This window comes from Dasypus novemcinctus, chromosome 20 (assembly GCF_030445035.2).
Source record: "Dasypus novemcinctus isolate mDasNov1 chromosome 20, mDasNov1.1.hap2, whole genome shotgun sequence".
Taxonomy (NCBI): domain Eukaryota; kingdom Metazoa; phylum Chordata; class Mammalia; order Cingulata; family Dasypodidae; genus Dasypus; species Dasypus novemcinctus.
Genome location: NC_080692.1, coordinates 49310185 through 49329047, shown reverse-complemented (window position 1 = coordinate 49329047; position 18863 = coordinate 49310185). Strand labels below are relative to the sequence as shown.

At 46.5% G+C, this 18863-nt stretch overlaps 1 long non-coding RNA gene across 2 annotated transcripts; it reads right to left on the bottom strand.

The window, feature by feature from the left end:
• Nucleotides 1-297: 297 nt before the first annotated feature.
• Nucleotides 298-16150, bottom strand: LOC111759899 (uncharacterized). Of its 2 annotated transcripts, XR_002793744.3 has the most exons (5): nt 14905-16150; nt 14595-14797; nt 2131-5104; nt 1289-1418; nt 298-674 (listed from the first exon to the last, which is right to left on the bottom strand). It is a non-coding gene; the product is annotated as an uncharacterized lncRNA (long non-coding RNA). The 2 variants fall into 2 exon arrangements; XR_009182118.2 differs by having other exon boundaries at nt 1289-5104.
• Between the last annotated feature and the right edge of the window lie 2713 nt (nt 16151-18863).

Sequence of the window (18863 nt, the reverse complement as noted above, 5' to 3'; positions counted from 1 at the left end):
GCTTCTTGTGTCTCTTGGACGCCTTGAATCTCTTCTCCAGTGGCTGAGGACCTATCGAGCTCCTACAAGCAAAAATCCCAAAGGCAGATTAACTGGAGCAAGTGTGACATCAGTTCACACACAAGGAAAGAAAGTGATTCAGATAAGCCACTTGAGCCCAGTCCTCTGCCATGTGGTGCACACACACACACACAGACACACATACATACATACGCACGTGCCCATGTGTACACATATGTACACATATGCATATGCACACCCATGCACATGCACACATATATACACTCGTGCATACACAAACACATACAGTGCATGCGCATATACATGCACACATGCATATGCCATATACATACACATATGCATACATATGCACATACATAGACATGCACATATATACACAAACGCATACAATGTATACGCATATATGCAGACACCATACACACACATACATACATATACATGCAGACATGCACACATACACCACACACACATATACACACACATACACATGCACGCACACACACTCCGTAAGGGTCACTCTCCACTCCCGAGGGCCCCTCCGGGGAAACCGCCTCCTTGTCTTCAGCCCCGTCCATCTTCTGGCAGTCCCCCACACACCGGATGAAATCTCAGGGGATGCACAGTTCCAGAATGGTCCTGTCCCATGTTTCTACCTTGACAGCACCCAAGGGGGGGAAGAAGTCGTTTAATGATGGAGACCAGAAAACTCGAGTAAGCTAAAGCACATTTTTCGGCACAGCGTGCCTCCTGCCGAGCAGCCGCAGGGCGACAGCAGGGTCTGGGCTCAGTGGACGTCCGCCTGTCCCTCCGCCTCGCTGCAGCGCTCAGCGGCAGCGTCTGGCCAGCTTGGCGCTTGGGCTCCCCACATCGCCCCACTGGCAAGACGCTTCCCCGAGGCCCATGGCCTCCGGCCACACCACTCTGGCCTGCGGTTCCATCACATCTTACAAACTGTAAAGGGGCTGGACAGGACTTGGCAGAGACCAGGGTCAAGTTGGACTGGATTCAGGCCTGGTTCAACAAGGTCTTGCCCAACGTGTCCCTCTCTGTCCCCGTCTCTTAGTTCTTCACCCTCTGGTCTTTGTATTTTCAGTCTTTTTTTCTTCCAGATCCTGATGATCTGCTGTTTTCCTCCCTCTTTCTCACCCTTACCATATCCCAAAGTCTTCCTTCCTCTGCCTTTTCAAAGTTTCCTCTCTTGCTGCACTTATATTTCTTGAAAACCAGCATGAATTGGCTACAAGCAAAATAAACAGATGCAACTAACAGAATCATAAATCACCACAGTGGAGAGTCAGGTCCTTCCAGCTCAGGAAACCATCTCCTGGCTGCTTCCAGGGAAGGAGAAGAACCAGGGCATCAGTTCACTTCAGTATCCTCTTCTGCTCACAAGTCCTCTGGGATCAAATAGGAAGTGTGTTAGATCTGCTGGGCAGGCTGAGCGTACACACAGTGAGCCAAAAACCCCCGCGTGGAGGCAGCTTACCTAACAGACGTGCAAAACAAATACAACGCACATTCACGGAAGTTTTGAAGAAGTACTGGGTTTGGTCACACCAGGACTCACCAAAGGCGTTTCCCAGGAAAAGCACACCATGAATCTTAACGTCCCTTCTAAAAGAGGGGCCTGCCGCGCACACTCAGACATGAGCACACACTCACACATGCACACGGGCACACACCACTCCAGTTCGACTGTACCAACCACGGAACACGCCATCCCTGCCTGCCCGGCCATCGGTCATCAAGTTGCGCTCATCACACCTGCTAAACAGCGCTCACTTCTCTATTCTCTCCACCTTTAGGCAGCCCAAGGATTGGCAAGCTTTCTCTATGAAAGGCCAGTTAGAAAATATCTGCAGCCCAAATAGTCCCTCTTGCCACTGCTCAGCTCTGCTGTGCCCCACAGCGGCCACGGACGTGGGAGCAAATGCCCAGGCCGCAGGCCAGCTTCGGCCCAGAGCTGCGGTGCGCTGGGCGCTGGCGCAGGCTTCCAGGCTCCCCCACCGAAATCTTTTGCAACAACATTTCTAACTGGTCTCCTGTGTCCACTGTGGCTCTTCTCTAACCCATTCTCTCCACGCAGCCGAAGATCTTTCAAAAACATACATGTGACTCCGTGACTGCTGTCAAAGGCCCTTCAAGAGCTTCCTGTTGATGAAATGAGGCTCTTTCAAGCCGGCAGGCACCTCCCGGCTCTTTGTGAGCCAGTCCCCCTGAACCGGTTTCCTCTCTGTACACACACCCCTAGCCACCTCGAGCCTCTGGCTGGAACACTGTCTCCTGATCCCAGCCTCCACCCCTTTGTTTTACGTTCCCTCTTAAAAGGATCTCCTCGTAAATAACCCCTGCCCACCAAGCCAGTCCAGGCAAGGACCCCTGCTAAGTCTCCTCCCAGCGCCTTACCCTTTCCCCCCACCCTGCCATCGTGTCATCTTCTGCTAGGGTGTGAGCTCTGGAAGCGGGAAGGATGCCCGTCGTCTACCCCAGTGGACATGCAGTAAACATGGCCCATAAAGCCGAACAATTTAATCTTTAAAGGGATTAGACTTCGTTAAGAACCCAATGAGGGAAGTAGACGTGGCTCACTTGATAGAGTGCCCGCCTACCACATGGAGTGTCCAGGGTTCGATCCCCAGGGCCTCCTGACCCGTGTGGTGAGCTGGCCCATGTACAGTGCTGCCGCACGCAAGGAGTGCTGTGCCACGGAGGGGTGGCCCCTGTGTAGGGGAGCGCCACGTGCAAGGAGTGTGCCCCATAAGGAGAGCCGCCCCATGTGAAAAAAAGCACAGCCTGCCCAGGAGTGGTGCCACACACACGGAGAGTTGATGCAGCAAGATGACACAACAAAAGGAGACACAAATTCCTGGTGCTACTGACAAGAATACAAGTGGACAAAGAACACACAGCGAATGGATACAGAGAGCAGACAACTGGGGGGTGGGAGGGGAGCGAAATAAATAAAATGAATCTTTAAAAAAAAACCCATCAACTGATCAGGTGTTCATAGTAACCTGATTAGGATTATTACTAAGCATTTTATAGTTTTTACATTTAATTGCACTACGTTTTATTTCCATACATAATGCCCTGCTGTTCACCATCCTTGTATCCATACAGTAAGACGTGGCGCCATCCCCACCCCGGGAGAACACTGAGACGTCACTACCTTTGTTTCTCTCCCATTCACACAGGCTAAATAACGGCCATCTAAGCCTTCTAACAGCCACAGGTGCACATGTTGCAAAACATGCTGGGGTACTAGAAACAATTTGATAAGAAGGGAAAAATGAGCTCTTCATTGTTCTTGGCACCCTGTGTTGAGTGTCCAGTGATTCCTAACTGCTCACCGAGAATTCTTCTCAGTAGGTCTAAGGGGCAGAGCTACCCGCAGTTTTAAGTAGCCCCCTAACCGAGTGCAGCATGAATGCCCATGTGAAACCAGGGCTCACCTGCGGCTTCCCGGGGCAGCAGCTGTGACCTTTATGTCGTTCTAATCCAGAGCCTGGCGGTGTCCACCATGATCTCTGTTTTTTTTTTTAAGATTTATTTTTCACTTACTTCTTTCCCCTCCCCGCCCCGTTGTCTGCTCTCCGTGTCCCTTTGCTGTGTTCTTCTGTGTCCACCTGCATTCTTGTCAGCGGCACTGGGAAACTGCGTCTCTTCTTTGTTGTTATTGCACCATCTTGCTGCGTCAGCTCTCTGTGTGTGCGGTGCCTCTCCTGGGAAGGCTGCACTTTGGTCGCACAGGGTGGCTCTTCTTGTGCGTGGGGCTCCCCTACGCGGGGGACACCCCTGCGTGGCACGGCACTCCTTGCGCACATCAGCACTGCGCGTGGGCCAGCTCCACACGGGTCAAGGAGGCCCGGGGTTTGAACCCTGGACCTCTCATGTGGGAGGCGGACGCTCTATCAGTTCAGCCCAATCCGCTTCCCCGCTTCCCTCATCATTCTTAGTTAATTGCTTTTCTCATCAATTCCCTAGAAGTCGACTGAAGTGGCGTTCCCAAGTTAGGGCATTTCATGGTTCTCTTCCAGACCACACAATGACGACCACCCAATTAAAGTTTGCTGCAATTACTTTCTCCCAGTTCAGGCTTTTTCTAAACCTTGACATCATTCTTCAGTTTGAACTTGCAGTTTAGTCTAATATCCCTGGTTTTCGCCTCGTTGGCTTGCAGATGGATTTTTTTCCCTGACTGCCTAGACTCCTCAAACAGAAATCCACCAGAAAAGTCCGCCTTGCTTCGTCTTCTCCCTAAGGGGCTTCCTCTTGGCTCAGCCCCCTGGACTCCACACACAGCGGTCCACGGTGGACAAACACCCTTGACTCAGGCCAGCGTCCCCAGTGGAGCCCATTCTGGACTGCAGGAACCCGGGGTCCCTCCCATCTAGGAAGAGTGATGGGATCATTTGGAAAATGTAGCTTTCCAAAATGTGACGAGGCCACTTCATCTAGGTTCAAATTTATCCTCGTGAAACGTATTTGGTCACAGAATTAACACTGTCACTCAGAAACCCTCAGGGTTTTGATTTGATTAGAGAGTCGACACAAAAATTTTTAAGTGAACATGAAACCAGGAAGAGAATTCCTTGTCCTCCAAACCTATGTCAAGGAACCCAACTTGTTCCAGGGCCGTCTTAGGGATTAGATTTTGAATAGCGTTAACCCTGTGTGTCTGTTCTTTTAAGAAGATGAACCAACTTTGGGAAATAACTTAGAGGCTGAATTTTTTTCTTAGGAATACTCAATAAGTTTTGTGATCCAACATGTAAGTCCCTACCGAGTCATGCACCGTAGTCCAGTTTGCTCCATTTTCACCCCTGATGGGCCAGGCTGAAGCCTGGTAAAATGGTTTCTATTCTCAGGGGCATAATCCATGAGCTAGGGAGGGTTTGGGAGGGACCCAAAGACAAAATCCACTGTGCGCCTGAATGAGGAGAGTGTGTAGGAAGGGCCGGCGGGGAGCAGCCCTACTCCACATGAGCGGCCTGGTCTAACGCGCTTCGGCCAAGTCCTCCACCCAACCGTTCCATCTCTCTGAGTTGGAGGTGGTCTTGGGTTCTGCTCTACAAAGCAAGAGCTGTAAGGAAAATAAAACAGAGATCATTAACAGCACTTGAATGTTCAACACACAGCCCTTTTTAACAAACAGAAGTCCAAAATCAGGGCCTCCCAGCTGGGCAAAGCTGTACCCTGAGTCCATGCCATCCCTTTGAAACAAAAAACAAAGCAGCTGTAATAAAAATAAAATGTGTGCTTAAGAAAAAATGGTGGTCCCTTCCCACTCATGTTTATGTATAAACTAAACACCAGCAAAACAAATTGGTGGTGAAACTGGCATTTTAGTTATGAGCCACTGCATTAATCAAACAAGCTATGGGACACCCACAGGCAGCCCTTACTTTTATGGCGCTGGGTGGCGGGGAGGGCCGGTCGGTGTTCAGGTGGCCAGCTGCCCACAGAGATCAAGTGAGTGAAAACGCCGGAGAGAGTTTAGGATCTCAGGTTGGAGAAATTCCTTCTAAGCTCAGGCTTCAAAACTTTTGTGGAGAGAAAGAAGAACTCCAAAGCATGTCTTTACAGCCAAGGCTATTTTAAGCTTCTGTTCTCTCTTCTGGTCGCGTCACTCAGTTGATTCTCCTCTCCCCTCACCCTCACCAGGCCTTCTTGCTCCTGAGAGCTAGGAATGGGTCCATGCCTGTTTGAAACCGTTTCTTCCTGAGGCTGCTTTTGTTTTCACAGGCCCCCGGATCAGGGGATTTCCTAACTGACTTGGGAAAATGCAGCTCAAGCTGATGGAACCACGCTCTACATTTCATTTAGGCCCAGCGCGCCGTGGCGAAAGTGTGGCAACCTACGGCCGTCCACGGCCGGCCTGCGAAAATCGGCTTCTTGAAAGTCAACGCCGCAGCTGCGAGCGCCTGGCCAGAGGCATTGTGGGAAAGCACCTGTCCCCGGGCTGCGTGCTGAGGGGACGCGAGGCTGCGGTTCTCACTGGCGCATCCAGCCCCACTTGGGTTAAGAAGTCAATGGAAAAATGATCCTTCCTCAGTTACTTTTATTTTGTTTTTCTTAAAATTTTCTTTTGGAAAAATTAAACATCTGGACCTCTTTATGGAAATAGTTGTTATGGTCTCCGGGAAAAAAAATATTTTTTTTTTTCGGGGAGTTTGAATCAATTTGGTGAGGGAAGGCCTGGGGGTTCGAAAGCTCTCACACAGGGTGGATGCTTCTTTTGCCTTAAACATTTTGCAAATAAACTTTTCAACTCAAACTTTCTGCTGAGTCCATTCTGGACTAACAAAGCAGTTCCGCAGTGAGAGGCGGCAGGCTGCAGCAGGAAGGCGAGGCTAGGCCCAGCGCAGGCTCACGGCCCCTTCTCCAGGCAGGGAAATTCCCTCCTTGGCTGGAAGTCGGTTGTTTGTGTTGCTAAGTTGCTGGCTTAATATTTTTTTCCTGAAGTTGATGTTTCATGTTTGGGACAGGGAGAGGAAAACAACCTATTTATGCTATTATTCACTCAGTATCTTTCGTGGTGGAGTACATTTTTGGGGAAGAATTTTGTATCATCTCGCCCACCATTATTTTTGGAAGTGGTTGTAGAAGGAAGTGGCTTTTCTACCCTCGGCGTGTAATGCGCTCTCTTTCCTGAGTGACTGGGTTTAAGGAAACCGAGATGCCTTTTGAAACCATCCTAATGGAAAGTCCAGTTTTTTCCTTGAACTCAGGCAGACGCTCTGGATTCCAGGCAGATCTGATGTCCCCGTTTTGGAGCCAATTTTGTAAACTGAGCTCTTCATTCCTCAACCCAGATCTGAAGAGAGAGGGTATCGCAAGGAAGCCCCCAAGACAGGAAATGGCTCTTTGGCATTCTCCCCCACTGCCTCCCTCAAGTGCTTTGCACATGGTAAATACTCAAAAAGCTTAACCTAAAACAAAGTTAACTGCTAAGCTGCTCCAGCAGATACCACAAAATGCACTGGCTTTTATAATGGGAATTTATTAGCTTACAAGCTCAAGTTTTGAAGCTGAGAAAAAATGTCCAAGACAAGACATCACCAAGGTTTCCTCACAAAGACCAGCAGCAGCCACCTTGGACTCCTCTGCCACCCAGCCAGGCACACGGCCGCACCTGCTGGTCTCCCTCTTCTCTTCTGGGTTTTGTTGCTTTCACCTCCTCGTTTCTATGGCTTTTTCTCTCTTTGTCTGACTTTTATTCTCTTATAAAGGACTCCAGTAAGAGGATTACGACCCACCCTGAATGAGATGGATCACACCTTAACTTAAGATCCCACCACCAAAACAAACCTTACTTACAAGGGGTCCTCACCCACAGGAATGGATCACCTTTAAGTACATACTTTTCTGGGGTCTCTACAGCTTCAAACCATCACATATGAAATCTCAAAAGGCCCCGTAGATCTGGTCTAAGATCAGATGGCTCCCCAAGTGGCCTAAGACTCTGTGACCAAAAGTTCTTATTTTTCTCTGATCCTGCTATCCAACTTCATTTCTTTGGATTTCCAGTTTGTAAATATGTCCTATTAAAAGGCATATTTACTTGGGAAAATAACACCATGTAATAGTCACCTTAAGCTAAGATTGATTGAAACTTAAGAGCAAGTTGGGAAGCCTATCTGGCTCAACTGAGAGAGTGTCTGCCTACCATATAGGAGGTCCAGGGCCTCCTGACCCCTGTCGTGAGCTGGCCCATGCGCAGTGCTGATGCGCGCAAGGAGTGCCGTGCCATGCAGGGGTGTCCCCTGCGTAGGGGAGCCCCAAGCAAGGAGTGTGCCCTGCAAGGAGAGCCACCCCACACCAAAAAAGCACAGCCTGCCCAGGAGTGGTGCCACACACACGGAGAGCTGACGCAGCAAGATGATGCAACCAAGAGACACAGATTCCCAGTGCCGCTGACAAGAATGCAAGTGGACACAGAAGAACACACAGTGAAAGGACACAGAGAGCAGATGACGGGGGGCAAAGGGGAAGGGGAGAGAAATAAATAGAAAATAAATCTTTAAAAAAAAAAAGAGCGAGTTGCTGTGGGAAGGAATGGGGGGTGATGGCAGGAATGGGTGGCAGGAGGAAGCCACGGTACACGGGAACAGGGAGAAGGCCGCTTAGAGGGAAATGGAATGGTTCCTAAAGCCTAACTCCACATAATTTATAAGCATACTGGAAGCCAGTCCTGCTCCTCCCCACGGGGGATACAAAGGAACACTTTGAACTCCTTGGAAGGGAAGATTTTAGTAAATAGAAAATACGATTCTCATTACCCCCGTTTCCTGGAATAGACGAGGGACTTTTTATCCAGGTGTCTATTATCCCATTGCGTCTTCTGTGTCATGGGGGCTCATTTATAATTCCATATCGGTTTTGAGAAATCCTCGATGGGCTGTGTTGAGGGAAGATGGCAGAGGATAAGACAGAAAAGATGGCCGCAGATGAGGACGGCTTCCTGGCCCGTTTCCCGGGGTTCACCCTGAGAAGTGCGGAGGACACGGGGTCTGTCTTAGCTGGACTCTCCAGGTGGCAGACTCTGAGATGAAGACTGAGTGCAAGTAGTTCATTTGGGAGGAGCTCCCAGGAAGCAAAGGAGGGGAACGGGGAAGGGGACAGGGAGGGGCAGAGAGCTGATAGCACGGAGTCAAGCCGTTGACCACTCTGGGCCACTGAGGCCCCAGCTGCTGATAACTCCAGGAGACAGTGGAAGAGGCCTCCAGGCGTCCCTGGGAGGACTGAGGGAGCAGGAGACCTGTCCTCCAGGCTCGCCGTCATGGCGGGGGCTGTCCCAGGGGCGTGAACTGCCTGGTGCTTCTGCCCTGCCCTCTGTGGACTACAGGGGAGTCACGGGGGCTTGCCAGAGGTGTTCTGGGAAGGCGAAGGCTGAGGAGGTATGGTGCATGGGCACCCAGGGGCCAACTAGGGCCCACAAAAGTCACAATGGGGCCCTGGGGCACCAAGAGCACTGTGTACGGAGTCCTAACCAACAAGTGGTTCGCGTCTCTTTAGGGCCTTCAAATTCATAAAGAAGATTCTCCTTGAGAATCACCTACATTTCCTTGACATCAAGTAAGGCTGCTACCACAGCCTGTACTTCTCTGCTGAGTCCCTGTTCCATGTTTCTAACTGCTTACCGGGCATCTCCTCCTGGGTAAGAGCATCTCAAACTCAACATTCCTTAAATTCTCTTCTCCCCAAAGATAGTTTCTTCTCCCGTCCTTCCTACTCAGGTAATACTCCATCATCCATCCACTCAGTCAAGTTAGAAACTTTGGCATCATCCTTGATTCTTTAGTCTCTTGTTTCCTAGTGATCTAGTCATCAACTCCTGGACAGTCAACCACCCAAATATCTTTTAATCCATCCTCCTCTCTCCGCATCTCTGACACTGTGGTTGTTCTGCATCATCATCATCTAGTACCTGAACTATTGCAACATACCCCTAATTGTGTCCTCCACTTCCATCTTCTCTCTCTCTCCAAGCCTTCCTCCACACCGCTACCAAAGAGGTCATTTAAAAACCCTAATCTGATTAAAAATCTTTCAATGAGTCTTCTTTGCCTTCAGGGCAAAGCCCATACTTCTTGATAATTATGCAAGACCCCACACAATCTGATTTGAATCCACCTCTCCAGCTTCATCATTTGCTTTGTCCCTCCTCCAAGTCAAGGGTCTTAACTGAAAGTAGCCTAAGTCAACTGTAGATGATTTAAGCAGCAAAATAATTTACTGAAAGGATATTGGGGCCTCACTGGTCTCTGTGAAAGCTGAAGAACCAGTCTCAGAAGACAAGAGCAAGGGGAGGCCAGGCAGTTGGGAGCACAACCACCCCACCGAGTCAGTCCACGGACAACAGCTGTGTTGGCCAGGAAATACTAGACACGATGACTGTCTTACAAGACAAACATGAGCACTAGGCTCTGCTGCTGCTTCCTCTGTCACTGCCTCCCCATGAGCTGGATGTTGCTGTCATGGCTACCACCTCTAGAATATATTCCTTATCACTTTTCCTATTTGCATTACTGAATCCAGATTCAATACCCTGCGAGTGGGTGTGTCTAATTGGTTGCCATGTGAGGTAGCTTCCTGGGCCCCAGCTTCCAGAGCAGGAAGGAGGTAGCTTTCTCAGCCTTGCAGGGGCAAGTGGATGCAACTTCCAACAAGGTTCATGAGAAAAAAGAAAATGGGTTTATATGCTGGGCAGCTGAGGGGGAAAATCACAGATGTCAATGAAAATAGGCCTTTCTTTCTGCAAACCTCAAACCTAACACAATGCAACACTGAGTGTGTATATGTGTGTGTGTGTATGTATGTGTGTATAGATATATACACAGCCTCTCTGCAAAAGGATACAACCTAAAGTCACATTTCAAGGTCAGCCTTCAGAAGGGAAAACTACTTTATTAAAACTGTGACCCAGCCATCTGATGATGGGATGCTTCTAGATTCTTCTAACTGGTAGTAAGATCCATTCGTTAAGGACCCGCAGACTGCAAGGTAGGCTGCTGCCCATGGTTAGGCATGCTACCTCTATCAGAATGTGGTAGCTGACCTTACACTACTTCTCAAAAGGAAAAGGTTGCTTGCTGAAAGCATGGCTTATTCCAGAGCTTTTGGGCCCCTGTTCTCACCCTCCTAGAGGATTTATACAGGTTGCTTTCCAGCATTCTGATGCTGGATTTCACTGGGAGAAGGGCCAAATCTCTGCTTGCACTGCACCAGGGGCCAGCTGGAAAGCCTTCCTTATTCTGGGTTCCATTCAAAGTCGTTAGCTTTTGGGTCTCTTGGTTTATAGTTATAAGCCGTACAATCAAGTGTGGTGCACGTTTTCTCTTTGAAAGGGGCCCCCAAATGTGGTGTAGTGAAGGGCTTAACGTACATCCACATGGGCTTCACTTTGAAGGGGCTATTCTAATGTGTCCACTGATCACTGGGCTCCAGCTGACACTGAGTGGCAGTCCCTGCATTTGCAAGGCAATTACCTCTTACCCTCCCACCCTCCAGGCCTGCCAGACCATGTAACCAATGGACCAGCAGATGTAGGAGGACAGAGAGATGATTAACAGCTCTGAGGACTAAGTTGTGCCACAGGGCCAGGATTATTAAACCTGGAGGCAACCAGGGAGAAACCAGCTCTTCCTGGTGTTGTCTGCTCATTGGAATCAAGAAGTAAGCATCGTACTTACACACTAATGTTCATGAACGCATTACTCACAACAGCCAAAAGATGGAAGCAACCCAAGTGTTCATTGGTAAATGAATGGATAAACAAAATATGGTATTAAATATATCCATACAATGGAACACTATTTGGCTATGAAAAGGAACATTCTGATACATGCTACAACGTGGGGAGGAGGGGAGGAACAGGAGGAGGGGGCAGCAGAGGAGGGGGAGGCCGGCGGCACCAACCGGCCTAATAACAGTGTCACAGGCATCAGGGACAACGCATTATCCAGGAAAGAGCCACACCAGTAACGACCACCAAAGTCGACACCCGCACAAGCCTACGATCCTCGTCTTTCTTCAACTCATCGGCGTCCCGCACGGGCCAGGCAGGCAAGGTGAAGGGATATGCACCTCTTTAAAGTCTCCCAGGACGCAATTTCACCTTTGATTTACTGCCTACTGTTACCTTAACTTTTGATTTACTATTTACCTGGCCCTTCATCTCAAGATAACCCGTGTGGGAACTCTGCCTGATGCTAAGGATATCTATTTCAACAATTCACTCACCATCAGGAAGATAACCTGGGGCCACTTCATGGTCCAAGTGGACCTAACATTAGGAATATTCAGGTCAAGGTCCACGTTTCAAATGACACCCTCAAGATGTCTCTCTGACTGGTAGACCGCGGTGGTTACGGGGTACGTAAATTGGTGTTAGCTCAACGTCAGTGTCCAAGAAGCTCAAATGGCCTTGATGCGATTGCTTTCCCTTATTCACAATTACCCAGCGAATGGCCACAGTCTTCCTTAAGGAGGGCTGTGAGGGAGAGGCCCCGCATGCACCTGCTTGTTTGTTTTAACACCCACCTTCGCGAGCGCCAGTCTGCTCTTTACTCCAAGGACTGGGCCTATGAGTTGACTCAGTCTTGGGAAATGGGAGAGGGGATATATGCCAGGGTTGCTCGCGTCATTAGATGAAGACAGGAATTTAGAGGGCTGCCCATCTATCAATCCTAGGACCTGCATGACCCATTAGCTTATTAGCCCTTGGGTGACCAGATCCGCTGGGTCATGCCTTTACTTGGCCTCTGCTACCCTGAGGTCCTCCCGTTCCCACTGAAATTCAGGAGCTCATTTTAAATATAGCCTCTCCTACCAGCACCAGCCCATAGAAAGTATTCACTAAAGCACCTTTCAGACTAAAGACAACAAGGTATCTACACTGGGCTTGGTGAAAGAAGAACATTCTGGATTCTCTTGTGAGGGGTAAGTCACATGTGATAAACCCACTCTCACATTCCCTGTCTTCCTGAGTCTTAACATTCTTTCCACCATATCATACCAAGGTCTCTTTGACATTCACACTTTATCTAACATGGAACATTGTTGAGTTTTAGTCACCCAACTGGACGATCAATTAGAATTCACCCAGCTGTTCAATACATCCAATTGGATTCTGACCCTCTGAGAAGTATACCATCTTTAGAAATTTAGATTGATTTACAATTAAATTTTTCTCTCCTCAGGTTAGCCTCTTAAGGATCCATATCTACCCATATGCTACAGATTTTGGCTGACATAATTTAGAAAAAAATATCGTAGTTCCATTGGCGTGTTGCATTCCCCTCCTGTTTTGGGTTTATGTTTTGCCCCTGGGTCATGCTAACCTGGCTCGCGGGGCTGAGGGCGATGAATGGTTCCCCTCGCAGTCCCTTGGGTGAGGGGGTTACACGACATGAAGGGAATGGCCTCATCAGCAAGAGAGAAAGAACGTCTTCGGATAGTGTATTTTCTATTGTTGCTGTAACAACTTACCATAAATTTAATGGCTTAAAACAGCACAAATTTATTATCTTACAGTCCAATATATTAGAAGTGGGATGCAGGTCTCCTCCTAGGCTCGACAGGACTGTGTTCCTTTCGGGAGGCCATAGGGAAGGATCCATCGCTTGCCTTTTCAGCTTCTAGAGGCCACCCACATTCCTTGGCTCATGGTCCCCTTCCTCTAACTTCAAAGCCAAAATGTCACACTCATGACCATTTTTCAGTAGTCAGATTTTTCTCTGACCACTGCTTGGAAAGGTTCTCCTTTTTTTTTTCCCCTTTCCCTCCCCTCCTTCCCCGCCCCCCCCCCCCATTGTCCGCTCTCTCTGTCCATTTACTGTGTGTTCTTCTGTGTCTGCTTAGATTCTTGTCAATGGTACTGGGAATCTGTGTCTCTTTTTGTTGCATCATCTTGCTGTGTCAGCTCTCCGTGTGTGCGGTGCCACTCCTGGGCAGGCTGCGCTTTTCTTGCGCAGGATGTCTCTCCTTACAGGGTGCACCCCTGGTGCGTGGGGCTCCCCTACACAGGGGACACCCCTCTGTGGCACGGCACTCCTTGCACACATCAGTGCTGCACATGGGCCAGCTCACCACACGGGTCAAGAGACCCTGGGTTTGAACCCTGAACCTCCCATGTAGTAGGGGACACGCTATCCGTTGGGCCAAATCTGCTTCCCAGGTTCTCCATTTTTAAGATTCATATGATCGACAAGGTTTAGATGGATAATCCAGAATAGTCTCCCTATCTCCAAATCCTTACACTCAGTCCCATTTTCAAAGTCCCTTTTGCCATGTAAGGTAACATTTCTCACAGGTTTTACAGGTGATAGGAGGGCACAGGCATTATTCTCCCACCAGAGCTGGCAAATAGAACTTAGTTGAGGTTGGATATTCAACACCCTCTGAATTTTCCTTTCTAATCCCCAGATCCCATTCTTTCCCAGTGTACATCCATATTACCAAATAAGATATTTGGTAAGGCTCAAATTCAGCTGTTGTAATTTGGCAGCCCAAAGGACAAACCTCTGTTTAGTTTATATCTCATCTCTGTAGCAACCAAGAGATAAGAAATTATGTTATCACAGTCAGAAATTCCCTAAGTTTCAGGCTGTAGACCTAAACCAATAATTTCGGGCCTTGAGCTTTGCCTTTTTTTTCTTTAAGCTCCTCACAGCCACCGGAAGCAGCCCCCAACTCCATGGCTGTTGCATTTCTCACGCCCTTTAGACTGTTCTACGGTGACAGCCGTCAAAGCACACATCATTCCGGGTTAACATGAACCATAACTTAATTAGTTATTTCTCCATTTTATTCCATGAACTATATAGTTCACCATCCTTAAATTCTAACAGGATTTGTCACTGCCTTTAGATCCAAAAGACAGAAAAAAAAAAATTCAAATCCAAATTCCCCTACACTATTTTCCCTGAAAGCATGTGGCTACTCCTTGCAATATTAGTTGGGGAACTTAGTTGTAAGCAGCAGAAAGTATCTCTGGTTTAAGCCAAGAAGAAAAGTATTATGAGAGATGAGGTTGCTCTAGTCTTGCCAGCCAGGTCAGGAAAACTCACAGGAGCAAGGAGAGGGGAGGGATCCACAACCACAGCCAAAATAACCCTGCAGAGGCGGGCTGGCGATTAGGATGCTGGTGCGGCCACACCACCAGCACTGGACACTGGCTGACGCAACAGACACCGAACCACGCAGGAAGTCTACCACCAGATGAATTCCTTCTTCCTGGTTTCCTTGCTTCGCTAGAGCAAGATTCAAAGTCCTGAGGATGGAAAAGTTCAAACATAGAGTTACCGTAGGATCCAGCAATTTCACTCTTAGTTACATACCTAAGAGAAATAAAAGCATATGTCACACGAAAACAGGTACCTGAATGTTCAGATCAGCTCTCCTCGTAATAGCCAAAAAGTAGAAACAGCGCAACTATCCTTCACCTGATGAAAGGATAAACAAAATGTGGCATAGCCATGCAATCTAACGTTATTCAGCTGTAAAAAGGAAGTTCTGCTTCGTATTGCAACATGGATGAACCTGGAAAACATTACACTAACTGAAAGAAGCCAATCACAAAGGACTACAGATTGTATGATTCCATTTATATGAACTGAGGGAAATCTATAAGAACAGAAAAATAAGTGTTTGCCTAGGACTGAGGCGGGGAACTGGGGGGAACTAGATGATCGCTAAAGGAACTAGATATCCTCTTGGGCTAATGCACATGTTCTAAAATTGATTGCGGCAATGGATGCACAGCTCTGAGTACACGAAAAGTCATTGGATTGTACTCTTTAAATGGGTGAATTATATGGTATGTGAATTATATCTCAATAAAGCAGTCAAAATTACCTCCTGAGGAAAGGATCTGTTTGGCCAAATCTGAGCACATCCAAGTACCTGGCCTCGTTGGAATAATACAACGAGGAATTCCTCGGTCTTGCTCCTACTTCTAAGCAGAGTCCCTACCACGCTGTACCATAAGAATCCACACGTGTCCATCTTGTTCACCTGCCCCACCATATTGGCACTGAGAAGAGGCGCCATGGCCTAACATGGCGTCCCCAGCACCCACCACAGCACCTGGCACACTGTAGCTCTATAAATGTTGAATAAATGAAATATTTAAAAGATAAATTAGAGCAAGGTTTTTCTCAGGATCGTTAACATTTATTTGACCGGGAAAATGAGGAGTAGAGGACGTTCCATTTGAGTGGAGTTATAAAGAAGAAAGGTAAGAGATGGGAGCAGGGCATGCATATGTGTCTGTGTGTGTAGATACCAGTGGGTGTTACAGAGTGATGGAAAGAGGCAGGGACCAAATGAAAGAAAGCAGGGTACAGAAAAGAGCAAAGCAGCACAGACCTGGGCAGCACCTGCAGAGGATACAACCCCAAAGCCAAGTGCCCAAAGCCTAAAAGGAGTGAACGTGTAGGTGAAGAAGATAGAGCCCAGTGCACTAACAGCATACTTAGGGCCTAATTCCCAATGCCCTTGGGTTATTCTCCTAAAGCGATGCTTTCTCATCTCACTTCTCACTCAGAAACGTTCCGCGGCTCCTCAATGCCAGTGAATAATATCTGTATTTCTTAATCTGGTATTCAGCCTTCCAAAACGAAGATGTGACCGCCCCCCCCCCCCCCCCCCCGCCCCAGGAATGCTCTACTTGTTCCTATCTCTGTGAATTTAATTCAGCTGTTTTCCTTTCCCCATTCTGAAAAGACTTTCTTGCCTCTTCAAATATACAAATTCTTCTTCGAGACCCCAATTAAAATTGCCCCTCCCTTTTCCCAAATCTACCAGCCCCCCCCCTTCTTAGAACCCCTATAGAAATCATTTCCAGGACCACCCACTTTGCCTGAAGCACGCCGATCCTCCACACTTGAGCGTTTGTCTCACTCACGTTACCCCCTCAGTAAGACCGGAAATCTAATTGCAAGACCATGCCTCATTCTTCTGCACATTCTCATGATTTTTTGCTTTGTTTGGTTTGGTTTTATTGAAATTTTTATTGGGTTAACAAATACATAACACAGAATTCCCATTTTAAGTGTACAATTCGGTGACATTAATTATAATCACAATGTTGTACTACCATCACCACCTTCTAATAAAAAAGCTTTTCACAGCCCAAAATGGAAACTCTGCACCCATTAAGCAATAACTACCCATTCTCCCTCCTCCAGGCTCTAGCTACTTTGTCTCTATGAATTTGCTTATTCTAGATATTTTGAATAAGTAGAATCAAAGAATATCTGTTGTTTTGTTTCTATTTTATCTCAATCTGATGTCTTCAGTGTTCATTCATGTTGTAGCATTTATCAGAACGTCATTCCTTTTTATGGCTGAAAAATATTTCATTGTATTACTATACTTCATTTTGTTTATCCTTTCATCTGTTGATGGACACTTGAGTTTTTTCCACTGTTTGGCTCTTTTGAATAATGCTGCTACGAACATTGTTGTGTAAGTATCTACTTGAGTCCCTGCTTTCAATTCTTTCAGGAACATATATCATTGTAGAATTGCAAGGCTACATGGTAATTCTATGTTTAACTTTCTGAAGAATTGCCAACTTGTTTTCCACAGCAGCTGCACCATTTTATATTCCCACCATCAATACATGAGGGTTCCAATTTACCCACATCCTCATCAACACCTGTTATTTTTCTTTTTCTTTTTTATAACAGCCATCTTCGTGGGCATGAAGTGGGATCTCATTATATATTGATTTGCACTTCCCTAATGGCTGAAGATGTTGAACATATTTTCATGCATTTATTGGCCTTCTGTATATCTACATTGGAGAAATGTCTATTCAAGGCCTTTGACCATTTTTTTTCCCTTTGACCATTTTTTAATTGTCTTTTTGTCATTGAGTTGTAACAATCATTTATATATTTTGGATATTAAAACCTTAATGGATACATGATTTCCAAATATTTTCTTTCATTCTTTAGGTTTTCTTTTTATTTTCTCAATCACAAACTTAGATACAGAAACATTTTTAATTTTGATGAAGTCCAATCTGTCTATTTTTTGTTGTTGCTGCTGCTACAAGGTCCTAAAGATTTTTCCTCTGTTTTCTTCTGAGTTTTATGGTTTTAGCTTATATTTAAGTTGTTGATCCATTTTGAATTAATTTTTGTACACAGAGTAAGGTAGCAGTCGAATTTGATTTTTTGCATGTGAATATCCACTTATCTCAGCACAATTTGTTGAAGAGACTATTCTTTCCCTATTGAGGCCATAAATGTGAGCGTTTATCTATAGACTCTCGATTCTGTTCCATTGGTGTATATCTTTATCCTTATACCAATACCACACTGTATTGATTATTGTAGCTTTGTAGCAAGTTTCGAAATCAAGAAGTGTAAGTCCTCCACCTTTGTTCTTTTTTTTGGTGGTTTAGGCTATTCAGAGGCCCTTGCAGTTCCATATAAACTTGAGGAATGACTTTGCCAGTTGGGCAAAAATGGATGTTGGAATTTGTTTTTTAATTATTAGAGCGCTTGTTGGTTTACAGAAAAATCATGCAGACAGTATAGCTTTCCCATATAAGCCCACACACACAAGTTTAGGATGCCAGGATTTTCATCAGGATTGTGCTGAACCTTAGACCACTTTGGGTAGTGTTACAGGTTGAATCATGTCCCCATAAAGACACATTCAAGTCCTCACTCCCAGTCCCACGAACGTGAACCCATCTGTAAATACGATCTGTGCAGAAGGTGAGGCCAAACTGGATTAGTGTGGGCCTTAATCCAGTATGGCTGGAGGCTTGAAAAGCAGAGGAAATTTGTACACAATTTCAGGAGTTGGAAGGAGACAGAAGGCCGTGTGATGAAGGTAGGTGTTGAGTTATGGACTGCTGTCAAGCCACCGTCAAAACACACAGACTTCTTAGAAAACATGATACAACATCTTGATTTTGAACTTCTAGCCCCTAAAACTGTGAAATAATTTCCTGTTGTTTAAACCAACATGTCTGTAGTACTTTGTTACAGCAACTGAGGCAAACTAAGACAGTGTTATTGACATCTTAACAAAATGAAATCTTCCTAGCCATGAATATGGAATATCTTTCCATTTATTTAGGTCTTCTTCAATTTCTTTCATCTATGTTTTATAGTTTTCAGTTCATGTCTTTCATATCTTAAATTTATTCCTAAATATTTTATTCTTTTAGAAGCTATTATAAATGGAATTGCTTTCTTAAATTCCTTTTTGGATTGTTCATTGTTGGTGTATAGAAACAAAACTGATTTTGGGGGTATTTATCTTATACCTTGCAAACTTCGTCAATTTATTATTAGCCATTATAACTTTTTGTG